The sequence below is a fragment of the Atractosteus spatula genome, unplaced genomic scaffold (genome assembly GCF_055471065.1).
Source record: "Atractosteus spatula isolate fAtrSpa1 unplaced genomic scaffold, fAtrSpa1.hap1 Scaffold_171, whole genome shotgun sequence".
NCBI lineage: Eukaryota > Metazoa > Chordata > Actinopteri > Semionotiformes > Lepisosteidae > Atractosteus > Atractosteus spatula.
This window is the reverse complement of record NW_028296732.1, coordinates 48,771-76,183: the sequence shown is the minus strand read 5'-3', so window position 1 is coordinate 76,183 and position 27,413 is coordinate 48,771. Positions and strand designations below refer to the sequence as shown.

General features: G+C 45.3%; 1 pseudogene; it reads left to right on the top strand.

Annotated features, from left to right (window-relative positions):
- Nucleotides 1–7,446: 7,446 nt before the first annotated feature.
- Nucleotides 7,447–26,231, top strand: LOC148809079 (uncharacterized; annotated as a pseudogene).
- Nucleotides 26,232–27,413: the final 1,182 nt, after the last annotated feature.

Genomic DNA, 27,413 nt, shown 5'->3' with positions numbered 1-27,413 from the left:
AATTTGGGGTACCACAGGGATCAGTGCTGGGGCCAATATTGTTCTCTCTGTACATGCTGCTGCTAGGTAAGATAATACGAAAACATAATATTAACTTTCATTCATATGCTGATGACACTCAAATAAACATTTTGTTTACACCTAACAACAACTCGTCTATTATCACTTTATTTAATAGATACTTTATTGATCCCGTGAGGGATCAATAAAGTATCTAATTGCATTAATGAAGTAAAGACTTGGATGTGTGAAAACATTTTGTTCCTCAACTCTGATAAAACAGGTTCTGTTGTTTGGTGGCAACAATACTGATAGGACTACTATAACTTCAGCACTTTACTCAGAGCATTCAAAAATTTGCCTCAAAGACTCAGCACATAACCATATTAGACGCAAGGCTCTCGTTTGACTCTCATGTTAAAAGAGTATCAAAACATACTTCCTACAGTTGAGAAAAATTGCAAAACTAAGGCAGTTTCTCTCCACTCAAGACACAGAGAAATTAATGCATGCTCTTGCATACAGCAGGTTAGACTACTGCAATGCCCCACTATCAGGTAGCAAAGACCTTTAGAGACCACCGTGTATAAGCCCCACATAAGTGATGTGAACAAACAGCGTTTTACAAAGGAGCTGCTTTGGAGTCGACAAAGCTCATCTTGGTCTCTCTGCACAGCCAAATTTCAAGTGATCAGCTCCGTGTACAGAAGGAAAGTGCATTTGGTACGAGATGCCATGAAACACCAGAAATACATTGAGAAAAGATGGCCTGTCGCTAGGGACCTTTATGCAGTTGAGAAGCATGCGAAAAAAGGTGGTTTGTTTCCGCTTGGGAAACCTTTCGTTTAGGCGAAACCACTACAGAATGGAAAGCTGCAGGCACTACTGCTGCTGCTGCTGGTGACTCTTGTTGTGAATGCAAGGAGCTGCATCTCCAACATCCCTAACTTCCACTCGATAATCTACTGGACACACCTGCCCCTCACAGAGTCAGTGGAAAGACCCCCGAGTGGGAGTAACGGAAGGCAAAAGAGATAGGGGTCTTTCTCTTCTTCTCACAAGCTGTGGGACACAACAGACATACAGAAGGTGCTGCAGCACCATTTTCATAAAATGCAATTATGTTGGATGAAATTGTCGAGCTGCTTCAACCTCTGGGGCAGGAAAGGCAGCCTCAGACATACCCACAGCCATGCCGGCTCGAAGTGGGGAAAGATTTTTCCCCAAACCACCTCCAAGACCGGTGCCCTGAACTGCTTTGCCACAACCAGCCTGTGGAACACGATGGTGGTGCACCCCAGGAGGCTCACCCCATGGTCCCCCCACTTCACTGTCATCTCCCTGAGCCATGCACCGGTCACAGCTTCTCCAGCCAGCTGTCCAGGAGGCTGAGTTTGAGTTGCTCAAAGTCCTGGCGGATCTAACTGCCAGACAGCTAATCGTCAACCTCCCGCACAGTGTCGACAATAGCTTGAGCAGGTAGAAAGCCATCCTTTATTTCGTAAAGAAGATCCCTGAACTAAGACAATTCAGCCTCATACAAACATCTACTCCATCGAGACCTGAGCCGGGTGGTTGAGGAACAGAGGCTGCTCAAGCAGTATTTGTCCCACAATAGACACTTTTTTGGGAAAAAAAAAATTGAATTGATGTATCATGTGAACCCTTGCTCTTAAGATGGAAAGAGATTGCATTTGGTATTGTATGCAATTATATGCTAATTATTATATTTACTTTGCCCTCTTGTTAAGATGTGTTACATCAGGAAAATAAAGTATATGCTCAGTAGAGGGGTTGTCATATTTTGTCTGTTAATCAAACATAATCAACAATTATGGACAACCATTTTTTGCCAAGGTTGTGAATTATAATGCCTTCAAAGTCGCATTTAAACTTTCTGTAAAATTAAAAAAAACACAGAAATACAAGCGGGCACTGATTTGTGTCCAGAATACTCCAACGTAACAAATCCTGCTCCAGAAATGGTCTCTTCTCCCCTTTTGAGCCACTGCCCACCAAAAGGTCTCTGCGTGTCTCTGTTAGGGAGATGTCAAGATGCTGAGCCTGTGCTGTGCTTCAGTGGCGGGTGTAGAGGACACGCTGTTGTACATGGAATGCAAATTGAGCTCCTTGGACATATAAACTGACAGATGGTTTAAACTTCTCTCAATATACAGGAGATCCTGTGTCCGAAATCCTGAGGTGCCTTTCTTCCTGTCTTGTCATACAGAATGTATCATTAAGGACAATCACATATGGCTTGATTTTGTTACTGGAAGTATTTATTTCCTTTCTTGGAACAACGTGTTTTTCGAGAAATTCATACAATTTGCGAAATATGAAATACAAATCTTGCTTATGGTGCAGAATAAATACTGCCAGCTGGGAAGAATATGACAGCATTTTTTTTTCTTTAACCAAAAACCTGCAAAGGGAGACGTTTTCGTTGTGGAAGGGCAAAACAATAAATCTGTTCCGTTTCACAAAATTCACACTTACGAACGGCGCAAGTCGCAGGTGATTCACTCCTCTTGACTACCCTACTCTGTCAGTGCAGTGTTAATATGCTGCAATTTCCAGTTTGTCCTTGTCTGCATAAAGTGTTAATGTACTGTAGTGTCTAGTCAGTGTGTCTGTATCAAGCCCTCTCTCTCTCAGTGCAGTGTTCATGTACTGTAGTGTCCAGACAGTGTGTCTGTATTAACCCCCCCCCTCTCTCTCAGTGCAGTGTTCATGTACTGTAGTGTCCAGTCAGTGTGTCTGTATTAACCCCTCTCTCTCAGTGCAGTGTTAATGTACTGGAGTGTGCAGTCAGTGTGTCGTACTAACCCTCCTCTCTCAGTGTAGTGTTAATGTACTGGAGTGTCCAGTCAGTCAGTGTGTCTGTATTTACCCCTCTCTCTCAGTGCAGTGTTAATATACTGGAGTGTCCAGTCAGTGTGTCTGTATTAACCCCTCTCTCTCAGTGCAGTGTTAATGTACTGTAGTGTCCAGTCAGTGTGTCTGTATTAACCCCCCCCCTCTCAGTGCATTGTAAATGTACTGGAGTGTCCAGTCAGTGTGTCTGTATTAACCCCTTTCTCTGATTGCAGTGTAGTGTTAATGTACTGTAGCGTCCAGTCAGTGTGTCTGTATGAACCGCTGGAGAGGTGCGTTCTTGCGGTCGGGGAGGTTGTGGGCTGCAGGAACATCAAGTCCGCTTCCCGCATGAGTGGAGGGATAGTTATTTTCCTGCAATCTATTGATCTGGCAAATGCCCTGGTGGTAAAGGGGTCGTCCTGGACGGCACCTTCACCCCGGTGCTGCCGCTCGCGGCCCCAGCTTGGAGGATCACCCTCTCCAATGTGCCTCCGTTCATGAGGAACGAGCTGCTGTAGAGGGAGCTGTCCCGTTACGGACAGGTGGTCTCTCCGATCAGGAGGGTCCCTCTGGGCTGCAGGGCATCTTAAAAAACCCCATGGAAGAGATCAATGTGGATCTTAAATTTCGGATTGACACCTGTGATTATGTTGCATTCGTGACTTTGGAATCGACGAAGTGCTTCAGGTGCGGGAGCGAGGGGCATGTGGTGAAGAATTGCCCGGAGGTGGAGGACGAGATGGGCAGGGAGCCTCAGCCCCAGGGTGCACAGGAGGCCAGGAGACAGCGTCAGGCAGCGGGGAGTGGAGCAGTGCAGGGAGGCAGCAGGGAGGCAGAGCCCACGGCCGGGGTGCAGGAGAGGAGATCGCTGGAGGGGGCAGGTGAGCCCGAGCTGGTGGTGTCCCATGCAGGAGAACAGATAGCGAAGAGTGGCCCACCTCAGCCCTTAGATAGGAGCTCCCCACACCGGGGAGCAAGATACGAGTGCTGGCGGAGCAGGGGAGCTGCAGAGCCCAGCTGCTCAGGAGAGTCAGGGAGAGAGCAGGCAGTGACACCGACGGAGGAAAACTCGTCACAAGTGCCAGCGAAAACTGTAGACACAGTGTGGGGAGGAAATGAATTAACATCCGGAAAAATAGACGATGGTTTTAAGACACAGTGGAGAAAGCGCACGAGAAATCTGTGCAGAGTGCGGTGCAGAAAAAGCACAGCACAGAGAGCTCGGTGGAGGGCGGCTCTGTCGCCGGCCCGGGGGCCGCGAGTGACTCCGACACTGGGAGAGTAAGGACGCGCTGGAGTGTCCACGCCGCCGCCGCCCGGAGCTCCTCGGAGTCCGGGAGCGACGATGACGAGGGCGGCTTCACAGACTCCTCTCTCGCCTCGGGCTCCTCGGCCCGGCAGAGCTGCAGAGTAGGCTACAGTTTCCAGAGCATCAGGGAGTTCTTAGAGAAGATTCAAGGTAAGAGGGGAACTGTGGTCGAGGACTTTTTTCCCGACACTGAGCTCTTTGTCCTCTCCGCGACGCACCATCTGAAAAGGCTCAGGTGCGAATGACTTCAGCGATCAAGAGAGACGGTGCCTGAAGAGCTTATTGGGTAAGATCAGGGCAGGACCGCGGAATGCACCTCAGCACGAATGAGTCCCGTCTCTTACATCACATCACTATCCATCTGTGTGCTATGTGTCTGTTCGTGTTTTATGTTGTTTCTTTTTTTCTTTTCCGCAAACATGTGCGGCATTAGAATAGGGAGTTTGAACACCAATGGGTGCCGGAGGGCTTTGAAGCGAGCTGCGGTGTTGGAGGTCATCAAAGAAAACAGCCTGCAGGTGACGTTCCTGCAGGAGACCCACACCGACAGCTCCAACATCATTGCCTGGCAGCGGGAGTGGCAGGGGGACATTGTGTACAATCATGGGTCCCCTGTGAGCGCGGGGGTCACGGTGCTGTTCTCTGTGGGGTTGAAGCCCCTCTCTATCGCCGTCCATGAGGTTGTGAAAGGTCGCCTGTTACTCATGCGAGTAGTTTACAGGAAGAAAACCTTTGTTTTTATTAACATTTACGCATCCACAGACGGCGGAGAGAGGGTCACCTTCTTCAGGGAGCTTGAAAATGCGCTGGTGACCTGCCAGCCTGAAGAGCTGGTCTTCCTGGGGGATGATTTTAACTGCACAGAGAGCAGCACACTGGACAGGAATTATGCAGGAATCACGGAGAGCCACATGGCCTGTCGGCCAGGGAGCTGCGCAGGATCCTTGTCAAATCTGACCTCACTGACATCTGGAGGAGATGTCATGGGGACACGAGGCAGTACACCTGGGCCCAGGTCTGAGGGAACACCCTCTCTCTGGCCAGGCTGGACCGCATCTACTGCCGTAACATCATTACAGCATCGTCAAGCAGTACTCCCATCTGTCCAGTGGGCCTGTCGGACCACTGTCTCACCATCTGCACAGTCGTCGTCCCATCAGTGAGGTCCCGCAGTGCCTACTGGCACTTTAATACCCAACTGCTTGACGATGCTCACTTCTGTGACTGCCTTGTGTTCTTCTGGTAGCAGTGGAGGAGTCAGAAAGCCCACTTTGTCTCCCTGAGGCAGTAGTGGGATACTGGGAAGGTGCAGATTCGCCAGTTCCGCCAGCAGTACACTGGAATTGTCACGAGAGGTATCCGTGAGTCCATGAAGGCTCTGGAGAGAGACATTCTGGAGCTCCACCAGGCTCTGGAGTGTTGTGCAGACAGGAGGCTAATTGATAACCTCCACACTCAAAAAGAATCACTCATTGGCCTTCTGGACACAAAAGTACAGGGAGCTCTAATAAAATCTAGGGTTCAGAGTGCATCACAGGTAGACGCCCCGACTCGCTACTTCTTTGGCCTAGAGAAGAAACCGGGCGAGGCTGCACGAGGCTGGGCAGATCCAGGAGAGGACCGTGCAGTTCTACAAGACGCTCTTCTCCAGCGAGGCAAGTGAGGACTCGGTCTGCACACGCAGGTTCCTTGAAGACCTTCCACAGGTCCCCGAAGAGGAGGGGGCATGGCCGGAGAGGCCTCTATCCCTGGAGGAGCTCTCCACTGCACTCAGTGTCTTGAGTAATGGTATGACCCCTGGCCTTGATGGCTTGCCGGCCAAATTCTACTGTGCCTTCTGGGCCGTGCTGGGACCTGACCTGCTGGATGTGTTCTCGGAAAGTCTGGAGCACGGGGACCTGCCACTGAGCTGCAGGAGAGCTGTTGTCACCCTGCTGCCTAAGAAAGGGGACCTGTGTGACATTAAGAACTGGAGACCTGTTGCCCTGCTGTGTGTGGATGATAAAATCCTGTCCAAAGCTCTGGCCAACAGGCTGAGGGTGGTGCTGGGATCAGTGGTGCAGTCCGAACAATCGTACTGTGTACCCAGAAGGACAATCTTTGATAATATATTTCTGATTCGAGATGTTGTGGCCACCTCCAGACTATTGGGTTTAGATACTGGTCTCATTTCGTTAGACCAGGAAAAGGCCTTTGATAGGGTTGAACATCAGTATTTGTGGAGAACCATGAGGTTTTTCGGATTCAGCTCTGTCTTTGTTGCCATGATTCAGGTGCTGTACAGTGACATCTTCAGTGTGCTAAAGGTCAACGGAGGGCTGATTGCTCCGTTTCCAGTGCGGAGGGGAGTCAGGCAGGGCAGTTCACTCTCAGGAATGCTCTACTCCCTTGCCATTGAACCTCTGCTACATCAGCTGCGCCGGGTCATCAAGGGGCTGTCCATCCCGGGCTGCCTCGATTCTACTGTCAAGATGTTGGCATACGCTGATGACATCATGGTCGTGGTCGGAGGAGAACAGGATGTCAGGGCGCTACAGACAACTTTGAATGATTTCCAGTGGCTATCATCAGCAAAAGTAAACTGGGCCAAGAGTAGCGCCCTACTCTTGGGAGAGTGGAGCGAGACGGGTCCCCCAGTCTTGCCAGAGAGGTTCAGCTGGACCAGAGGAGGACTCAAATACCTGGGGTTGTACCTGGGGGACAAGGCCAGTGTGAGGAAGAACTGGGAGGGGCTCCTCGAAAAAGTGAAAGGTCGCCTGGACCGCTGGCGCTGGCTGCTCTCCCTGATCTCCTACAGAGGCCGGGTTCTGATTGTCAACACCCTGGTGGCTTCAATGTTGTGGCATTGCCTGCTGTGCCTGGAGCCACCAGCTGGACTGATCGAGGAGCTGCAGGCCACGCTTCTCGACTTCTTCTGGGATGGACTGCACTGGCTGTGGAGGGGTGTCCTCTATTTGCCCAGAGAGGACGGAGGACAAGGACTCGTTGACATCCGGAGCCGGGTGGACGCCTTTCGTATGCAGGCAGTACAGAAGCTGCTGTATGTCCCGGCCTCGCTGTCCTGGAGGGAGCTGACCTTCACCCTGTTGCGTCTAGCAGGACACCTCGGGATCGACTCTGTTCTCTTCCTGATGGACACCAGCAGGGTTGACCTGTCTCCACTGCAGCCTTTCCAGCGGAGTCTCCTGAAAGCCTGGCGGCATCTGCACGTGCGGAGAGAGGAGGAGCGGCCCAGTCTATACTGGACACTCTGAGAGCCACTAGTACACAATCCGTGAATGGACACAGAACTGGGCCGCTCCTTGGACTTTACCGGCAGACTGGTCCGCGCCAACGTCACACAACTCCACCACCTGCTTGACGTGGATCAGGACTGCTGGCGCAGCATGGAGTGGGCATGTGACGCTCTGGGACTACACTCGCGGCGGTGTGTGGACGGGTTTCTTAGTCAGCTTTGCTCTGCTCTGCTCTGCCTCTTGAGGAGATGCTGCTAGTCCAGGGTCTGTTTGAGGAACGCCACCTTCCAACCACACAGCCTCCTTTCCCTGGTCTGCTAGTGTCTCCTGCACTCAGTCCCGGGCCGACAGGATCTCTCCTTGAGTCCCTTGCTTCATAGGAGAGGTCTCTGGCTGGTGTTGAGGGGAAGTGTCTGTATAGACTAGTTGTAACATCTAGACACCAGGCCCAGCTGTCTGCACTCCCTGACACTCCCTGGAGGGCTCATCTGGGGGTGCCAGATGGTGTCCGGCCTGCCTGGGGTAGCCTCTACAGATTTCCCCTCAACAAAAGGGGCCTGTCCCTTCTGCGCTCAGAGGGAGACGGTGTTCCACTACTACAGTGCCTGCCCCCACCTGTCGCCCATGTTTGCCGTGTTGATTTGGCTCTTCATCAACCTTGGCCTGGCCTTTAATTACATTATTTTCATGTTCGGGGTGGGTCATACGAAAAAACAAAAAACTCAGACCCTCCTCGCCAACTTTCTACTGGGCCAGGCCAAACTCACCATCTACAAGACTCTGAAAAATAAGATCTCTGGTTCCGGGTCTGTAGACTTGGTGAGGATGTTTGAAGGGTTGGTGAAGAGCAGGATGTCGTTAAAATATATGTTTTATATTATCTCATAATGACTGTGGAACATTTGAAAAGCGTTGGTGTTTTGGAAACGTGCAGGATTGTGAATAAAAAATTAATATTCCAATTATGATTTTATTTTAATAATTCTTAAGGTGGGGTTCTAAGAATCAAGATTCATACTTTGTTTATTTTTTCTGTCAATAAAGATTGATTGAACACTCTCTCTCAGTGTAGTGTTAATGTGCTGTAGTGTCCAGTCAGTGTGTTTGTATTAACCCCCCCCCCCTCTCAGTGCAGTGTTACAAAGTACTGTAGTGTCCAGTCAGTATGTATGTATTAACCCCCCTCTCTCTCAGTGCAGTGTTAATGTACTGTATTGTCCAGTCAGTGTGTCTGTATTAACCCCTCTATCTCAGTGCAGTGTTAATATATTGTAGTGTGCAGTCAGTGTGTGTGAATCAACCCCTCTCTCTCTCAGTGCAGTGTTAATATACTGGAGTGTCCAGTCAGTGTGTTTGTATTAACCCCTCTCTGTCTCAGTGTAGTGTTAATGTACTGTAGTGTCCAGTCAGTGTCTATGTATTAACCCACCTCTCTCCGTGCAGTTTTAAAGTACTATAATATGCAGTCAGTGTGTCTGTATTAATCCCTCTCTTTCTCAATGCAGTGTTAATGTACTGTAGTGTCCAGTCAGCATGTCTGTATTAACCTGTCACTCAGTGCAGTGTTAATCTTCTGTAGTGTCCAGTCAGTGTGTCTGTATTAACCGCTCTCTCTCAGTGCAGTGCTAATGTACTGTAGTGTCCTGTCTGTCAGTCTGTCTGTATTTACCCCCCTTCTCTGAGCAGTCCATGGCTGTATAAATGCCTCCGTCTCAGTGCAGTGTTAAAGTACTGTAGTGTCCAGTCAGTGTGTCTGTATGAACCCCTCTCTTAGTGCAGTGTTAATGTACTGTAGTGTCCAGTCAGTGTGTCTGTATGAACCCCTCTCTTAGTGCAGTGTTAATGTACTGTAGTGTCCAGTCAGTGTCTGTATTAACCCCTTTCTCTCTCAGTGCAGTGTTAATGTACTGTAGTGTCCAGTCAGCATGTCTATATTAACCCCTTTCAGTGCAGTGCTAATATGCTGCAGTGTCCAGTCAGTGTGTCTGTATTTACCCATCTCTGTCAGTGCAGTGTTAATATGCTGTAATTTCCAGTTTGTCTAGTGCAAGTATTCACATTACTCCTATCCTGGAGTCCTTGCACTGGCTTCCTGTCAAGTTTCGTGATGCTTAACAATCCTCCTGCTTACCTATAAGGCTCTCTATGGCTTGGCACCTCAGTACCTGTCTGAGTTATCGCCCTACTCCCCACCTCACAACCTTCGCTCTTCTAATTGTGTTCAACTATTTGTCCCCCAGTCCTTCTACACTCTGTGGGTGACATGGCCTTCTCCTGTTTTGCCCCAAGCTCTAGAACTTTCTCCCCAAGGATATCAGAGTCACTTTCTCTAAGCTTCTTCAAATCCAGACTCAAAACCTTCTTCTTCAGAAGAGCCTTTATTTATCTGTTCTTTACCCCTCTGCTCCTACTGGACTTAGTACCACCATCTACTGACTCATCTAACTATATTCTCAACTATATTGAAACACCGAGAGCGGTAAGAGGAAAGGAGGGGGGCTCGCGGTGCTTGTAAACAACAGATGGTGTAATCCTGGACATACTCATGTTAAGGAGCGAGTCTGCAACCCGGACATCGAACTGGTAGCCGTAGGACTGCGTCCGTACTATCTGCCGCGGGAGTTTACATGTGCCATCTTTGTTGTTGTTTACATCCCACCTACGGCAAATGCAGAGGTAGCGTGTGACGTCATAAACACAGTCACAGCCAGGCTACAAACAAAGCACCCAAGCGCTTTTATAGCTATTTCAGGGGACTTTAACCACGTATCCATTTCCACCACTCTGCCTACTTTCCACCAGTTTGTTAAGTGCCCGACCAGAGAAAACAAAACACTGGACTTATTATATGCCAATGCTAAGGATGCATATAGTTCCACAGCCCTTCCCCCCCTTGGCAGATCAGATCACAACCTTGTCTTGCTCACACCAATATACACGCCTATTGTCCAGCGCCAACCTGCGACCATGAGGACTGTGAGGAGATGGTCTCTGGAGGCTATGGAGGATCTTCGTGGTGCTTTGGAGGCCACCGACTGGGATGTGCTGTGCGAACCACATGGGGACGACATAGACAGCATGGTGGACTGTGTCACTGACTATATTAACTTCTGCGTAGACAACACCATCCCCACCAAAGACGTACACTGCTTTTCCAATAACAAACCCTGGATTACCAGCGACCTGAAGGCTCTTCTGAATGACAAGAAGAGAGCCTTTAGGAGGGGAGATAAGGAAGAGGTCAAGCGTGTACAGAGGGAGCTAAAGCAGAAGTTAAGAGAGAGCAAGGACGCCTACAGGAGGAGGGTAGAGGATAAGCTGCAAAGGAATAGGGTGAGAGATGTATGGAGCAGTATGAGAGAGATCACTGGCTTCAAACAGGCTGGGGGTGCAACAGAGGGGAACCTGGAGATGGCCAACGAGTTGAACCAGTTCTTTAACAGGTTTGATTCTGGGTCCTCTGTGGCGCAACACCCATCCCCCCACAGCCACACGCTCCCTAACCCTTCACAGCTGCGACTGCCCAATACCTCCTCCATCCCCCCACAAACATGGCCGCCTACAGCCACAACCCCCGACGGCTACTCACCCACCCATCCCCCACAGCTGCCACTCTCCAACACCTCCGCCATTAACACCTGCAGCACTAAAAGCACTATGAGCACCAACCCCCAGGCCAGGCTGACCATCACAACTGACCAGGTGAAGAAGGAGCTGAAGAGGCTGCACGAGGGTAAGGCCGCAGGACCAGATAACATCTGTCCCAGAGTTCTGAGGGCCTGTGCTGATCAGCTGAGCGGAGTGCTCCAGCAACTGTTCAACCTGAGCCTGCGCTTGGAAAGAGTCCCGGTGCTCTGGAAGACATCATGCCTGGTCCCGGTACCAAAGAAAGGGCGCCCCTCTGTCCTCAACGACTACAGACCAGTTGCACTGACTTCTCACATCATGAAGACACTGGAAAGGCTGGTCTTATCCCACCTGAGACCCCTGGTCAGCTCATCACTGGACACCCTACAGTTTGCCTACCAGCCCAGTGTTGGTGTGGAGGATGCGATCATCTACATGCTGCAAAGGGCCTACTCACACCTGGACAGGGCTGGCAACACTGTAAGGATCATGTTTTTCGACTTCTCCAGTGCCTTCAATACCATCCAGCCCTTACTTCTAAGGAGGAAGCTGGAAGAGATGCAAGTCGATGCCTCCACGACCTCGTGGATCACTGACTACCTGACAGGCAGACCACAGTCTGTGAGACTTCAGAACTGTGTGTCTGAACAGGTAGTGAGTAACACAGGGGCACCTCAAGGGACAGTTCTTTCTCCATTCCTCTTCACCCTCTATACTTCGGACTTTAAGTACAACTCAGAGTCATGCCACCTGCAGAAGTTCTCAGATGACTCTGCAATTGTGGGATGTATCAAGGGTGAGCAGGAGGAGGAGTACAGAGGACTGGTCAGCAGCTTTGTGGAGTGGTGTGGGGTAAACCACTTGGAACTGAATGTTACAAAGACAAAGGAACTGGTGGTAGATTTCAGGAGGAAAAAGGTCAAACCTACTCCTGTCTACATCCATGGGAGTGGCGTGGAGATGGTGGACTCGTACAAGTACCTGGGAGTGCACATCGACGATAGACTGGAATGGTCTAAGAACACCGAGGCCATCTATAAGAAGGGACAGAGCCGACTCTACTTCTTGAGGAGGCTCAGGTCCTTCAATGTGTGTAGTAAGATGCTACACATGTTCTATCAGTCGGTGGTAGCGAGTGCCATTTTCTACGCAGTGGTGTGCTGGGGCTCGGGGATTAGAGCAGTAGATTCCAAAAGGCTGAACAAGCTCATCAGGAGAGCAAGCTCTGTCATTGGGTCTGACCTGGACTCCTTGGAGGTAGTGGCTGAGAGGAGAATGATGTCCAAACTAGAGGCCATCATGGACAACTTCTCCCATCCCCTCTATGACAGGCTTGCAGGAATGAAGAGCACGTACAGCAATAGACTGATTCATCCACGGTGCAACAGGGAGCGCTACAGGAGGTCATTCTTGCCGTCTGCCATAAGACTGTACAACGCATCCACCTTGCGTCTTGGCAGAGGCAACATCGACAGTGACCTGTATCTGGATTAAACGCATCTACACATCTACTGCTACATCTGTTCTCTTCTTCTTCTTTTTCTTTTTCTTTTTCCCGTTTACAACCACTTTCTGTGCAATATATGCCAGGGACCTGTGCAATACATTTATATTTATATCTACAGTTACATCTATATTTATATCCATATGTGTGATATGAGTGTGATATGATTTTCTGTGTACTGTTCTGTTCTAGTTTGTTCTTGTGCGTCTGGACTGTGAGTAACTCTTGTATTGTATTGTATGTATTGTACTATTATTATATAATTCGTTACATTGTGGCTGTGTTGTGTGTGTTAAGCTGCTGTTGCACTGCAATTTCCCTCACGGGATCAATAAAGTATCTATCTATCTATCTATCTATCTATCTATCTATCTATCTATCTATCATGCTTATATTGTGTATTTTTTGTTGTTGGCCTTCTGTAAAGTGCTTTGAGAAGCCACCTTTAAAGGTGCTATATAAAATAAAGTTTATTATTATTATAAAGTTCTTGTTTTCTTTTCCTGTATTTACAGGCACAGAGACCAGTGCTCTCTCTGACGCTGGGGAAATGGCTCCTCTTGAACAGCAGCACAGTGAGGAGGAGTGGGGCTCCAGTTTGGTGCAGGAGAGAGAGCTCACTGTCGCAGAAGGGAAAGAGACACTCAGTGAGCAGCACACAGAGAGCAGACAGAGTGTCGAGGATCTGGACTCTGTGCCCATGATGAAGACAGAGCCTGAGAGTGAGACACCTAGGCTCTTAGTATGTGATGATTTTATAGAGAAGATTAATAATCTGGACTCGAACAATATTACACAAGGTTGTAATGAACTGGGCTGTGTCTCTGTACGAGAGCACAGTGAAGAACTGGATGTTTTAAATCTTACAGAACAGGACATGAAGTCCAAGTTGATTGACGCTGCAGAGCAGCAGACTGATGTACCTGGTGAAGAGAACAGTACTGAGTCACAGCACACAGAGAGGAGTCAGTACAGGGAGGAGCAACAGCAGCTCCTACAGGGCTTGATAATTAGGCCTTGTTCTGTTCAAGTGGAGAGACTGTCATTGCAGAGACTCAAACAATCATATGATCCCTTAGTATCTGATGGCTTTACACACAGGTTTAATAATCTGGTTACTGAGAAAATTGTTAAAAGTTTTAATGAACTGGAGAGTAGGTCTGTTCTTGGGCAAAGAGGGGAACAACTGAATGAACTAGACAGTTTTAGTCTCAGAGAGCTGGAGAAGGAGCCCCGGATGATTCACACTGCTGAGCAGCACACTGAAGGACATGGTGGAGAAAACAAATCTCAGCACACAGAGCAAGACCATTCCATGGAGCATTGGCAGAATAAGAGACCCCAGTACAATCAGAGGATGAGGAAGAATCACTCAAGGCCTTGCTCAGATGGAGTGGACAAACTGCCATTATGGCACAGGGAGGAGCAGCGTTTCTGTTATTCTAGCATTTCAAAGCCCTACCAGCACCTTCACACAGGAGAGAGACCATTCAGCTGCAGTCAGTGTGGGAAGAGTTTTATTCAGTCAAGTGACTTTAAAAGACACCAGCATATTCACACGGGAGAGAGACCTTTCAGATGTAGTCATTGTGGGAACAGTTTTAGTCACTTGCACCTCTTAAAACAACATCAGCACATTCACACAGGAGAGAGACCGTTCAGCTGCAGTCAGTGTGGGAAGATTTTTAGTCAGTCACATGCCTTAAAATCCCACCAGCACATTCACACAGGAGAGAGACCATTCTGCTGCAGTCAGTGTGGGAAGAGTTTTAGTCGGTCATGTAACTTAATAACCCACCAGCGCATTCACACAGGAGAGAGACTGTTCACCTGCAGTCAGTGTGGGAAGACTTTTAGTCAGTCAAGTAATTTAATAACCCACCAGCGCATTCACACAGGAGAGAGACCATTCGGCTGCAGTCAGTGTGGGAAGAGTTTTAGTCAGTCAAGTAGCTTAATAGCCCACCGGCGCATTCACACAGGAGAGAGAGCATTCAGTTGCAGTCAGTGTGGGAAGAGTTTTAGTCTGAAAAGCCACTTACAATCACACCAGCGCATTCACACAGGAGAGAGACCGTTCAGCTGCTGTCAGTGTGGAAAGAGTTTTAGTCGGTCAAGTAGCTTAATAACCCACCAGCGCATTCACACAGGAGAGAGACCATTCAGCTGTGGTCAGTAAGGGAAGAGTTTTAGTCAGTCAAGTAGCTTAATAGCCCACCAGCGCATTCACACAGGAGAGAGACCGTTCAGCTGCAGTCAGTGTGGGAAGAGTTTTATTCAATCGCATGACTTAAAAAAGCACCAGCGCATTCACACAGGAGAGAGACCATTCAGCTGCAGTCAGTGTGGGAAGAGTTTTAGTCAGTCACGTAGCTTAATAGCCCACCAGCGCATTCACACAGGAGAGAGACCGTTTATCTGCAGTCAGTGTGGGAAGAGTTTTATTCAATCGCATGACTTAAAAAAGCACCAGCGCATTCACACAGGAGACAGACCATTCAGCTACAGTCAGTGTGGGAAGAGTTCCAGTCAGGTGACTTAAAAACACCAATTTAGTCACCAGGTTTTTTATTTAATCATAGTCTAAGTCAAGTCAACTAAAATGTCTTTTAGTTCAAGTGGGTAGATGCGTCAGCATGTGACATCCGAAGAAGGCTCCACAGCCGAGACATTTATTTTCTTCTCTTTTCAGCATGGAACAAACCTTTACTTGTTCCCAAAATGTCTATTAGTCATAGTCACTTTGTAGTCACCCAATTTTGAGTTCGTCTGGTCAGTTAAATTTTGACTATACTCTTATTTACAGTTGACTAAAACAGAAATAGTTCTTGTCACAGAGTTTAATTTATGTGGATAAGAGAGCATATATATCAAATACAATAAATATTTATGCAATAAAGGGTAAATAATAAAGAATAAGATACTGTATGAATCTCTTTTAATAAGAAAATCTATTTTGGCACCGTTAGTAATACTTCAATTTTTTTTTCAATGCAACTGCAGACAGGACAAGCTATATATACAGTGCCTTCAGAAAGTACTCACACCCCATTGTTTATTTCTCATTCTGCTGTGTTGCAAAGTCAAATTAAATCATATTTAAATGTTTTTTTCCACTCCTGTAGAAGCAATTCTCTATAATGTTCAAATGAAATTAAGTATTTATAATTCTGAAGACATCTATTAAAAATAAAAATGGAAAATTACTTAATTGATAAGTATTCACTCCCTTTGTTTCAACAACGTAATTTGGGTCAATTATCTTGAGAGATCACACTAAATACATTAACAAGGTACACCTGTGTTCATTTCAAATTCACCGGTGTTCAATTGCTTGATTGCACAATAGGTATCACTGACTGTGAGGTCTCACTAAAACAGCAGATCAGATCAGTCCTGCTGTCATGAAGACCAAGGAGCTACCTTTGGAACTTTGAGATGAAGTTGTTAGGAGGAAAAAAAACTGGAGAAGGTTATAAAAAGATTGGCAAAGTTTTGAACCTTCCTAGGAGCACCGTTAAATCCCATTGTAACTAAATAGAAAAAACATGGCAAAACCCAGACACTACTAAGATCAGGCCCTCCTACCAAATTGAGCAACCGGACAAGAATGGTGATTGTCAGAAAAGTGACCAAAAGTGGCCAGCTCCAACACTGACAGAGTTGCAGAGCTTTTTGGCTGAAATGGGAGAAACTGCAGACACAAACAATCTCTTGTAATACAATACTTTTGTAAATGAGAAATGTAAATCTTTCATTTTGAAAAACAAATGTTCTTGAATAAAAAATATTTTTGATTCATAAATGTGTTGAATTTAGTGTTCTTAAAACGAGGAAAAAAATGTTAAAATGTGGAGGTGTAATGGGAACAAAATGCGACAAAATTCCAGTGGGTGAATACTTTCTGAAGGCACTGTATATACACTCATCTACTGTGACAAGACCCTGCTGACACTACCCTGACTCAGGTAATTCACACACACAAAAACACAAGACAAAAGGCATTTTAAGGTCAAGCAGGATTTAACACAACAGAGTGTAGAAGAAGCTACACCACTTCATAACCCTGCTTCACAACAACTAACACTCATCTTCTAACTCTGCTGGTATTCTCAAGCTAACCCTGTCAGCCTGTTGAAGGTGTAACTGACAGGTATCACATGATGCACAGTTTATATGCACATCCTATTAACTCCCGGAAAGATACCAGTGTGCAGCATTAATGTATCAGCTACTACCAGAAATATTTGTTTATGGATAATGTCATAATGCATTTATTTTACATTGTTAGAGAGTGAGACTGCAGGGAGGAATAAAGATTTCATGATACTATTACTGTTACACCTGTAGCGGCAAGGCTTATTAAAATACAGGAATTAAGTTTTGCGCTCTCTTGCCAGTGAGGCCCCATCTCTCTCTTCATCTCTGTGGTGCAGCCACAGATAAGCTATTCATGCAGGCTGATTTAAGGTTTCTTTGATAAGGGACAGCTCCCAAATGGGGATGCACTTAGCTAAGCCTGGCTATCATGATCAATGGTCATCCATTGGCGCCTATCTGTCTAGGGAGTGCCAGATGGACATCTGGACTGCATTCCTAAGTGTCAGGGGTGAGTTACTCACATCTCACCTTGATCAACCAATCAGGAACTGGTAGGGCCGAGTAACCCACGTGGGTCTCTGATGCCCATTAAACTTTCAGCCAATGAAGGACCTGAAGTTCCTCCAGGTAAAAACAGGCAACACAGAGGGCCTGAAGAAGAATTCCAAAAAGAACAATTCCAGGGGTGCGAATGATTCCAGGACAGGACGGCCCGCAGGCCAGAACAGTTGGGAAGTGCAGGACATTCTCGCAGCACGCCTCCTGACCATCCTGAGACTCAGCCCGGACCACCATGTAACGGCCAGTGTGTCCGAGTGCCAGAACTTTCCTTGTTCTAAGAGTCGAGAGCGGAGGTTGCCAGAGAGTAACCAGAGGACCCACCCGAGGTTAGCATCAGCAGCAAGCCTCGTGAACAGGTCGGAACTGTGGACAGCTGAATCAGTATTCAGAACTAGCGCTTCATCAGGAACGAACCGTTCTTCTTCCTGACCAGCTGGGACCCACAGTCAGTTTTCTCCTGTGCACAAACTTTGCTAGTTAAAGCCAACACTAACTAGCTCGGTCTTCAGAGAGCAGCGCAGCAGGAATCTCTCCAGCCGCACCGAGCACCGCTTGGCACCTAGCCAGAGAGCACGGATTGGACAGCAACAAGCCTGCAACTGTTTCTTTGTCCGGGGGAGATCTGAATCCCCAGAGATTGGATGAGTATTCAACTTCACTGCATTACTGCTCGAGAATTCAATTGTTATCCCAACCAGTTGATATCAATTTAATTCCTAAGAGTTATGTACTTGTTTTGAGTATCTAATGTAGAAGTTGTAACCAAGTTCATTCAAGAAACGGTCTAAATGAATGATATACTGAACGTATGTCCTCTTGATATGTGTAACTCTTTGTAACTGAATGAATATATACCTTTTGTATTCTGCTAACCCTCACGATAAGATCTGTTAGATTTACATGCACCTTCTATGTATTAATAAATGTATTTTAGTGTATTAGTACCTGTGTGTGTGCGTTGTTTGAGTTATACCGCATGGTTGGATTCTAAGGCCATAAAAAGAATCATTTTGTGATTTACTGCCACAATTAATAATTGTCCCAGTAAATGCCCAAACCCCTACAGAACTGGTGCCTCATGAGAGCACACTACAACAGCTTTCTGACCTTTTTTTATTTGGTAGCTAGTACTGAATTGATCCCAGGATGTCATCCATTTGTTTCCTGAAAGAAAACTATCCCACCACCCTTTGTGTGAGCTATTGTCTCCCATGCTCATTTTTAAATGTACTTCCCTGTAGTTTCCATTTGTGAAACAACTTGGATATTTAGCTTGTTCCATGCTCCCACATCCCTTTGTGTAAAGGAGTGCCTCCCTTCCTGACTGGAGGACCTCATCTAGCTGTCTTGAATGATGTCAGGGTATCGGCTTCAACACTATCACTGAGCAGCATGTTCCACACACCTACAGCTGCTTTCGTAAAGAAGCCAATTTGAAATTCACTTGTGCCCTCTAGTGTACTAGTACAGTGTACAGTAACACTTTGGTATTTATGAGGGTTAGGTGCCTTGAGGTCTCCTCAGATGGTGAATTTTCAAACATGGAACTTAATGCCTTGCGGGAAAATAATGTGTGGTTCCACAGTTCACAAAACCATAATTATTTTTGTTATAACTATATCAGAAATAAGTGATATTAGTTATTAGTATTTTTAAAGAAAATTAGTTCTGAAAACTTCAGAAAAGCATTCCGTCCTCCCTATAATTCTAATTATTGTATGTGCAAACTAATAAGATCACTGCTATATAACAGATTACCATGTACTGGACTAAGTTTTTCTTTTCATTGTTGTGTGCATTTTCTTTCCTTTTAGATCTTATTTTTATTATTGTTCAAAAATGCAGCACTATCGCCTTGTAATGACGCTTATTACCTCACAGGAATAACTGACAGGAAAGTAAATTGAAACTGATAGTTTAGGGATTCATGGAAGATATTTGTTTTAATAATATTTCTTTTATCTGGCAACACAACACTGAGTCGCGCACAGGCACTGCTCTGGTAACAGGTCCACATACAAGCCACTTCTAACGCTTTCCTGAAGGAAACTGAACAATTGAAGCATTACCCAGGATGCACTGCTCCAGAATCATGTTAAGTCATGTTAACGCAGCTGTGCCTTATAACATTGTATAACCTTATAACACTTTTGTGCAAAGAAGCGAAATCACGAATATTGAACACGGTTTTACTACAGAAAGTTGGCTGTTAGTAGTTTAGAGTTTAATGAATAAACCGCCTTTTCTAATTTTCCAGAATTACTACTCCGTCAAATGGACACATTTTCAAAACTGGAGGAACTGAAATTAGTACTGGGTCCATCTCCAGGAATTTTGTGTGCCCTACCAGTTGGATTCAGCAAGGTGGTTACTCTAAGGCAACTGTACTTGAATATTACCATACAACAGGAAGACACTATATTAGGTAATATCAGGTTAATCCATCCATCCATCCATTTTCTAAAGTGCTTTATACACTACAGGGTCGTGAGGAAGCCAGAACCTATCTAGCAAGCAACAGGGGTAAGGCAGGATACACCCTGGATGGGATGCCAGCCCACTGCAGAGCAGACAGATACAAACATACATGCACACTCAGATCGGAGTCTGTTCACCTACCAGCACTGCCAGTGGACTGTGGGAGGAAACTGCATCACCTGGAGGAAACCCACATGAGCACAGGGAAAACATGCAAACTCCATGCAGACAGCACTGAAAGTGAACCCAGGGCCACTGCGCTACAAGGCTAACCCTAACCCTGAACTGGAATAAGTGGTTAGAAAAAGGGATGGATGGATGAGTCAGACTAACAAAGATCTGTTGGAATGAATGGCTACTCCTGACCAAGACTGGGAAGCTGATCAAAACATGATTCCAAAAATATTGTGCCAGAGCAAACAAATATGAGTGTTTGGACTGCATTTTCTTCTAAAACATCAAACCATTTTGTCTTTAAAAACACTTAACATGACCGCACAGATGTGTTCCTTGGAGCAATACGAATGCAAAAAATATTGCTGCATGAATCTAAATATCTGCCTTAACTGCATTCCATCTTAAATTTCCAAACTCATTTATGTAATCAACTACAAACTTCCCTTTATAAATTCGACAGTATGTGCCAAGTAGAAGCTACGTTAAAGCTTACAAATAACCAAAATGTAAGTCTTACAAAAGTGCTGATGGAAAGTGAAAGGCCGAAGGAATAGAGCGCACTTTGGGAGTTGTCACAGCATTGTTTGAAAAGGCCCAAGCAGATAAATTAAGAATACCAATACCAAAATGAATCAAGGTAAGGCCAATGCTGAGGTCAAATCAATATACAGTAATTATTATTGGTGAAGTAAAAGTAAAGATGGGGGTTAAATTAAGTCCTTTCTGCTTGAAGATTAGACTTCTAAGCAACAGGAGTTTATGGTAGGAAAGGAAGACCTTTGTCTCTGAACTGATTTGTAGTTTTACAGCTGCCGACTGAAGTAGTTGAAGTAAGGTGTAAATAACACGATAAATAAAGAATTCCAGTAACTCAAGGTAACACCCGTGCAGATGCCAGATGAGCGGCACTGGGAGAGCAGGAGTCTGAGACCCCTGTGAAACCTCTATTGGGGAAGAGGGAGAATTCAGGTTGAGGCCTCTAATAGATGTGTGTAGAAAAAAATGTGAAAAGAATGTGTGTATGATGATGAGGTGTGGGGCCATCAGTATGCCATATTTTATAAGGGGGGAATGAAGTAAGATGTGAAGACGGGGTTAATTTTAAGTCCTTTCTGTATGAAGATTAGACTTCTAAACAACAAGCTGAAGTTTATGGCAGGAAAGGGGGTTAACTGATAAGGATTCCAGATGCAAGCTAGGAGAGCTAGGGAACCCCCTGGGGACTTAATCCCTGATCATTTGGCCAAAAAGCTGTGAACTGGCCAAACACGTGACCTCCCCTCTTTACCATAATAACGAGCGATGTCAGAAGCGGAAAGGAAAGGATATATAAACCTAAAGTTTGTACCAGCACTTTGAACAATATTTCGGTTTTGTTGTTTCTTGTGGGAAACAAGACTTCGGCTTTATTTTTCCTTGCATGCAATTAACTTCGTCTTGTAATCCAGAACCTTATTCTTTCTGTTACAACATTGGGAAAACTCCTTCTGTATTATTGCAACGTGATTGCACTGCCCTTCTTGGTGAAAGAACCAGAGGCTGTGGTTTTCAGGAGGAGTGGCCAGTCATCGTCTGCACCAGTAACAGTATGAAGCTGCTGATGGGTGGTTTTTGGTTTTTTGTTTCTGTTTCAACTTTTCGTGCATTTCCCACTCTTGTCCAGCTTTGTATTGGAAAGTGACTCCTGTCCTGCATAGGAAGGCATCATCAGCCCCCTGCCTTGCGCTAGCCTGCGGGAGCTCAGACTGGGCTGCAAAGCGTTTACCGGTTCTCAGGTTTTGGTGAGCCATTTCCTTCTGCCAATGAGTCTGTGCCGTGTTCTGATGCATCATATTCCAGATTGTTGTTCTAGCAGTTCTTATCCACACCAGCGGGTTTTACAGAGGTTATCAAAACTAGTCACCCCGGCCTAGACTTTTTCACGTATTACTGACAAAATCATGTCAAAAAAACAAAAGTCTACAGCTCATCCCAAATCAACTAGAAATATAAGACTGTTACTTGCATGACTAGTTAACTGCTTTTGCTACGAAACACTTGAATCCAGGGCATTATCCTCAACAACATGCCTGGGTATCTTGTTCTGCACTCTCATAGTCTCCTTCTGTCCTCTTTGGTTCACATTTCACTGTTCATTCTGAAGATGTCCAGCCAGTGTTTCTATTATTTCATTTTCATTTGCAATTACTGTTCAGAGCGTCTGACCACTTGTTTTTCACTTGGAGGACGGATTTTACAGTGTGTGAATAAAGGTAAAATAAATTGTGATTTTAGGTTGATTTGCCTTGCACAACCTTTTCACAGATCAACCTGTACAGAAGGTATTCTATTTCTGGACATAAGAGAAGAGAAAAGGTAAGAGGTCTTTTATCAAGTAAACAATCACTCTAACAGTTGTCGTTGTGATCTCTGTTAATTGTAATATTTTGTTTTTTTCTCAGTTGTAGAGCTTGGGAGATTAACAAATCTGAAAGTGCTGAAGCTGTGTGATGAAGTGTTTGACACTGTGTGAAGTAACGCCAGCTTTCAGTAGGTGGAAACTAACTTCTAAAAAGCCAGGCACTTCTCAGTGAGTTATTGAAGCTTTCATGTGAACGGCTCGTCTTAGTGACAATGTGACTGTAACATATTTATGATTTGATCTTAAGTTCTTTGACTTTTTTAATATAGGCAAAATGATTGTTTGCTCTGCAATTCAGCTCCAATTTCTTTGGGATGTTGGGCATGATTGTGTTGACCTAAAACCAATTAGCTTGCTCTGTCCATGGGTGGCACGGTGGCTCCCTGGGGTGTATTGCTGGGACATTGGCATTGCCTGTCATTGCATTAGCAGTTCTGGAGCCCTGGGTTTAATTCCGGACCAGGGTTCTGTCTGTGGGGAGTTTGCATGTTCTCTCCGGTTTAGTGTGGGTTTCTTTCAGATGCTCTGGTCTCCTCCCACAGTCCTCCCACAGTGGTAGGTTATATAGGTATGTGCACATCTAGATACATCCAGGATGTATCTGCCAGGCACGTGTTTCTTGCTGGGATAGACTTCAGCTGCCATGCAGCTCTGTACTGGATAACATGGCTAGAAAATGGATGGATGAATTTGGTTGACAGAATTATCAGTTTTTTTAAATACATCGCACAGATATTGTATTGCATGTGTGTCTATAAAACATTTAAGTATCTACAGCTGGCATCTATATGTGCCCTGTGATGGAAAACCAAATGATGAAAACATTTGACTGTCCATTGGACTTGTTGTAACAGTCTTTAAACACAGGCTAATGCAGAGAAACAGACATGCGCAAATACAGACATTAGGCTCAGAAACAGCACTGGTTATTTATAATGCAGGGAAATAAAAAACAAACTCCAAAGTAAAAACCTAGCTCTTTTTCAGTCCCTCACTATCAGGAGTGGGCAGCTAAGCTAATTGCCATCCTCAAAGAACTGAACAACTCTTAACTCCAGTCTCTCTCTCTCTCTCTCTGTGACTCTTCACAAAAAACATGTGTTTCCCTGAGTCTCTTCATACTAAACACTTCCAGAACCTTGCAGCTCTGTCCTCTGTGTCTTTCTCTTGGTCCCTCAGATGCACAAAGCCTAGCAGAGGATCTGCCGTCTGGTCGGTCCCATTTTTACCGAACGGTGCCTTTCTTGAACCTTATCACATTAACTACTCCGCAGAGCAAACACCACACGTCTGTGTTAAGATATGTTCATTTCACGAGTCCCAGACTTGCCGGGTCCCAGACCCGTTATAAGTCCCTGACTCATCGAAGAGAATACCCCTGTGGCTCGCTTTTCAAACTATTAATTTTTTAAGGATCATTTACTGACGTCAGACAGCTGCCAATTCTCCAGATGCGTCTCTGGAAGGATAAACAGTTTATCCCCCTAGGTTCATCCAATTTGCTAAAATTGTCCGGGTCCGGATGGAGTTTCAGCAGCCATCCGCGCTCAGGTTTGTGATCCCGGACGAGCCCCCAAATTGTCATGGAAATATACCTATCAAGGAAGCCACGAGAGAGAGTTCTTACCTGAGTAAGGTCTTTATTTCAATATTGCAATATTGGGAGCCCTGTTGCCACTCTGCAAAGTGCATCAGAGACTCAATTTGTTACAAGCAGTACAGGGTTTTTATAAGATGTTGCGCTGTAAGAGAAAGCTCAGCATTTTGTCCCTTCTAACACTTCCCCTTTCCCTAAGACAAAACAGATTACATCATAAAAACGAAAGAAGAAGCACCACTAGATTTGTTTTTCAAAGCTTATCAGTTACTTTCGGCTAATCTAATGACCTAGACAGCATATATTGTTTTGGTACATTGTCTTCTAAAGTAACCTAAACAGTGCGTACTTTGTTATATATTTTCCTAAAGCTCTCTACATTTTAAGAATCAATTTACTTATTAGATTTCCATTTCACTTCAAATGGCAGAAAGCAAAGCAACTGACTTTTGGAAGCTTGAGCTTCCTTCTTTGTGATCTGACACCTGACCAATAATCTTCCACCAGCAGGTCTTGTGACAGCGGGCAGCAGCTCACACCCCACAGCATTCTGGGAAATGCGGTCCAGACAAGAACCTCAAGTTTGTCTTGACTCACTCCCCTCTTGCATATTTGTACAGTATGTATAGTAAAGAGACTGAATGTCCTGAAGGGATAGGCCGTCCCAAAAAGAGATGAGTAAATAAGTGCTGCTAATTATCTGTGTTCTCACCTTGTGCACTGCAGAAACTTAAAAACCTTGAAGTCTTGCATCTGCCGTTTGGAAAAGGCATTAAAAAGGCAGCTGAGATGATTATTAAAGTTTGTCAAACTCTGCCATGCTTGAGGTCCCTTTGAATGCACTCCTGTTTGAAAGATGACAGTCTTGTCACATTTGGTAAGTTGTACAGAGATCCTTTATGTTTAGAATAGATCTACAACAGAATAAGTGCTTGTTATGACAAGTCTACTGTATGATTTTCAAATGGTGTAAAAATAAGAGCTAAATCAAACCTGTCAGTGCTGGGGCCCTGGGTTCAGTTCCTAAGATGCTCTCTGTGTGGCGTTTGTATGTTCTCTCTGTGTTGATGTGGGCTTCCACCCACATGCTGGTAGGTTAATTAGCCCTGCTGTTTGTGAGTGTGTGTCCGTCTGCCCTGTAATGGACTGGTGTGCCATCCAGGGTGTATCCTGCCCTACGCCTGTTACTTGCCAGGATAGGCTCCAGCTCCCCTGCGACCCTGTGTTGGATATTCTGGTTAGGAATACCAGAATATCCCAGCTCAGAAACAGTACTCTCTACTTTATCATATGTTTTGTTTTCCATGTAATTTTTCAAATACATTGCTTAGGATACATTCTATGTTTGTTTATAAAACATTCAAAATATCTAAATAAAGTGAGTTTTTTTAGTTATTTTAATCAGGCATAGGAAATCATAAAATAGAGCTTTTTCTCATTTTTGATAAGCTTCATGCCAGAATTGTTATCCTATTAATTTAGGACTGTGTTGTAATAAAACAGTAGTTCTATTTCTAACAAAAGTGCATTTTATTTTTCAATGCAATTGAAGTTTTTTTATTAGAAATATATATAAACTTAGTAGTATTAGTATTCTCAAAAAATAATATTGTTTAAACCTATCTATCAGGAAAACATTATCTTGGTTGATACTACTGTTTTGAAACGTTCCTGGAAATGACATTCAAATGAATTAAAATGCTTGATTAGCTGTCCTTACCTACAGCTGCGATACCACAACTGTATTCAACCTATGGACAGAGTGGTGGCTCTGTGGCTAAGGAACTTTGCCTGTGGCTGGAAGGTTGCTGGTCCAAATCCCGTGGCTGGCAGAGGAATCCTACTCTGTTGGGCCCCTGAGCAAGGCCCTTGACCCCAACTGCTCCAGAGGCGCTGTACAATGGCTGATCCTGGGCTCTGACCCCAAGATTCTCTCTGTCTGTCTGTCTCATGGAAGGCAAGCTGTGGTATGCGAAAAGACAAATTCCTAATGCAAGAAATTGTATATGGCTAATAAAGTGATCTTATGTTATCTTATTCCATGTAATAAATAAATATAAATATTTTTTTTAGCAAAGGCAACTCAAAATGGCCATTTCCTTGGACTTCATAAATTCATTATAGATCACAGCATCAACACCACAGAAAGAGGTTGGCAGGAATTGTTCCACTGTCTGGGGCGCCTGAGTAACCTGGTGAAGGTGGACATCTCCAGACCCGTGTCTCATCTGCTGAAACCTTCTTCCTGCCTGGTCGTCGCCTGTGTAAGGGCCATCGCGTGGCTCCCTAGAATCCAGTATGTTCTTCCGCCGGGCTGGCTGCTGGACGAAATGGACTGGAAGCTGTTCGAAGACACGAAGAAGAGGCATCCTCAGTCATGACACATTTCTTTGACCTACATGATCCACGTGCAGCCAAAGATTGTAGAAAGCATTTGAACTTTAGTTGGCAACACGTACCACAACTTAAACAACAGAAATCAATCCCCATTCGACCATCGCTTTCGGACGCTGTTGGCACCCGGTGAAGTACAGGTGTACTTGAAATGAAATGAGATGTGTACTTGTACTAATTAACTGCTGTCTCTGTGTTTTTCTATTATTGGAAAATAAGACTGCAAAACCTGAGACCTCTAAATATATGAATATTAATTATATTTACATTTCCCTGTGCAAGGTCTGAAACAACCCCTTAAGCCTTGCAATCTTACACTGTTCTTGGATCCTATGTGGAAATAGAAAGGGCAGAAGGGTCATGATCTGTTTTGTAACCAAATGTATTCTGTAAAAGGATGTGATGAACTGTCTCTGGTCATTCGTCCTGCTTTCCTAATATGGACTAGCTGTAGATTGCTGTAATAGCTCTCACTATGTTGTTGTTACCGAGGGAGCTTGGTAAAGTCCCTGATTATCTCCAGGTGGCAGAAGAAATAAAGTTGCAGACTATTGTTCGCTGTAATCTGGTATCCCATTACACCAGTTAACTGAGGCTCACGCAAGCACATCACCAGTTGGGTCATCTGTCATTCCAGCATCCCAATGACTGGAGTTACTTGTAGGAATAGGTACTGGCCAGAAGGAGCCCCAATTGGAAATGGCTTCACCCAGAGGTTGAATGAATATTCAAGTGCTTGTGAAGGCCAGGGTCTTTATTAACAGCGGTTCATCTCTGATATCCACAAAATGTGTCCTCTTAGACATTTCCGAAGGTGTGTGTCCAATGTTGTACACTGGGCCAAGGAAATGTCGGGGAATGACGATGCCTAAATAAAGGAATTTCTTTTATTTTGTAACCGACTGCACCGCCTAGCACTTTGAAAGGGTGCCAGGACTCTACACTTGAAAGGAAAGTGGGGATATTGGGGATTTAGGGGTACAGAGAATTAAGTTGTGGTGGCAAATGTAAGCGTACGTTCAAGAAAAGAACCTTCTATGTCTTTTTAAAAGTGATTATTCATGAAAGTTCTTAGGAACACTGCCCCTTCTCTGTCCTGTGGCTGTGGTCCAGTAATATACAGCCAGAGTGCTGATAGTCTTGCAGACGGAAGAGGAGGCTCATCCTGT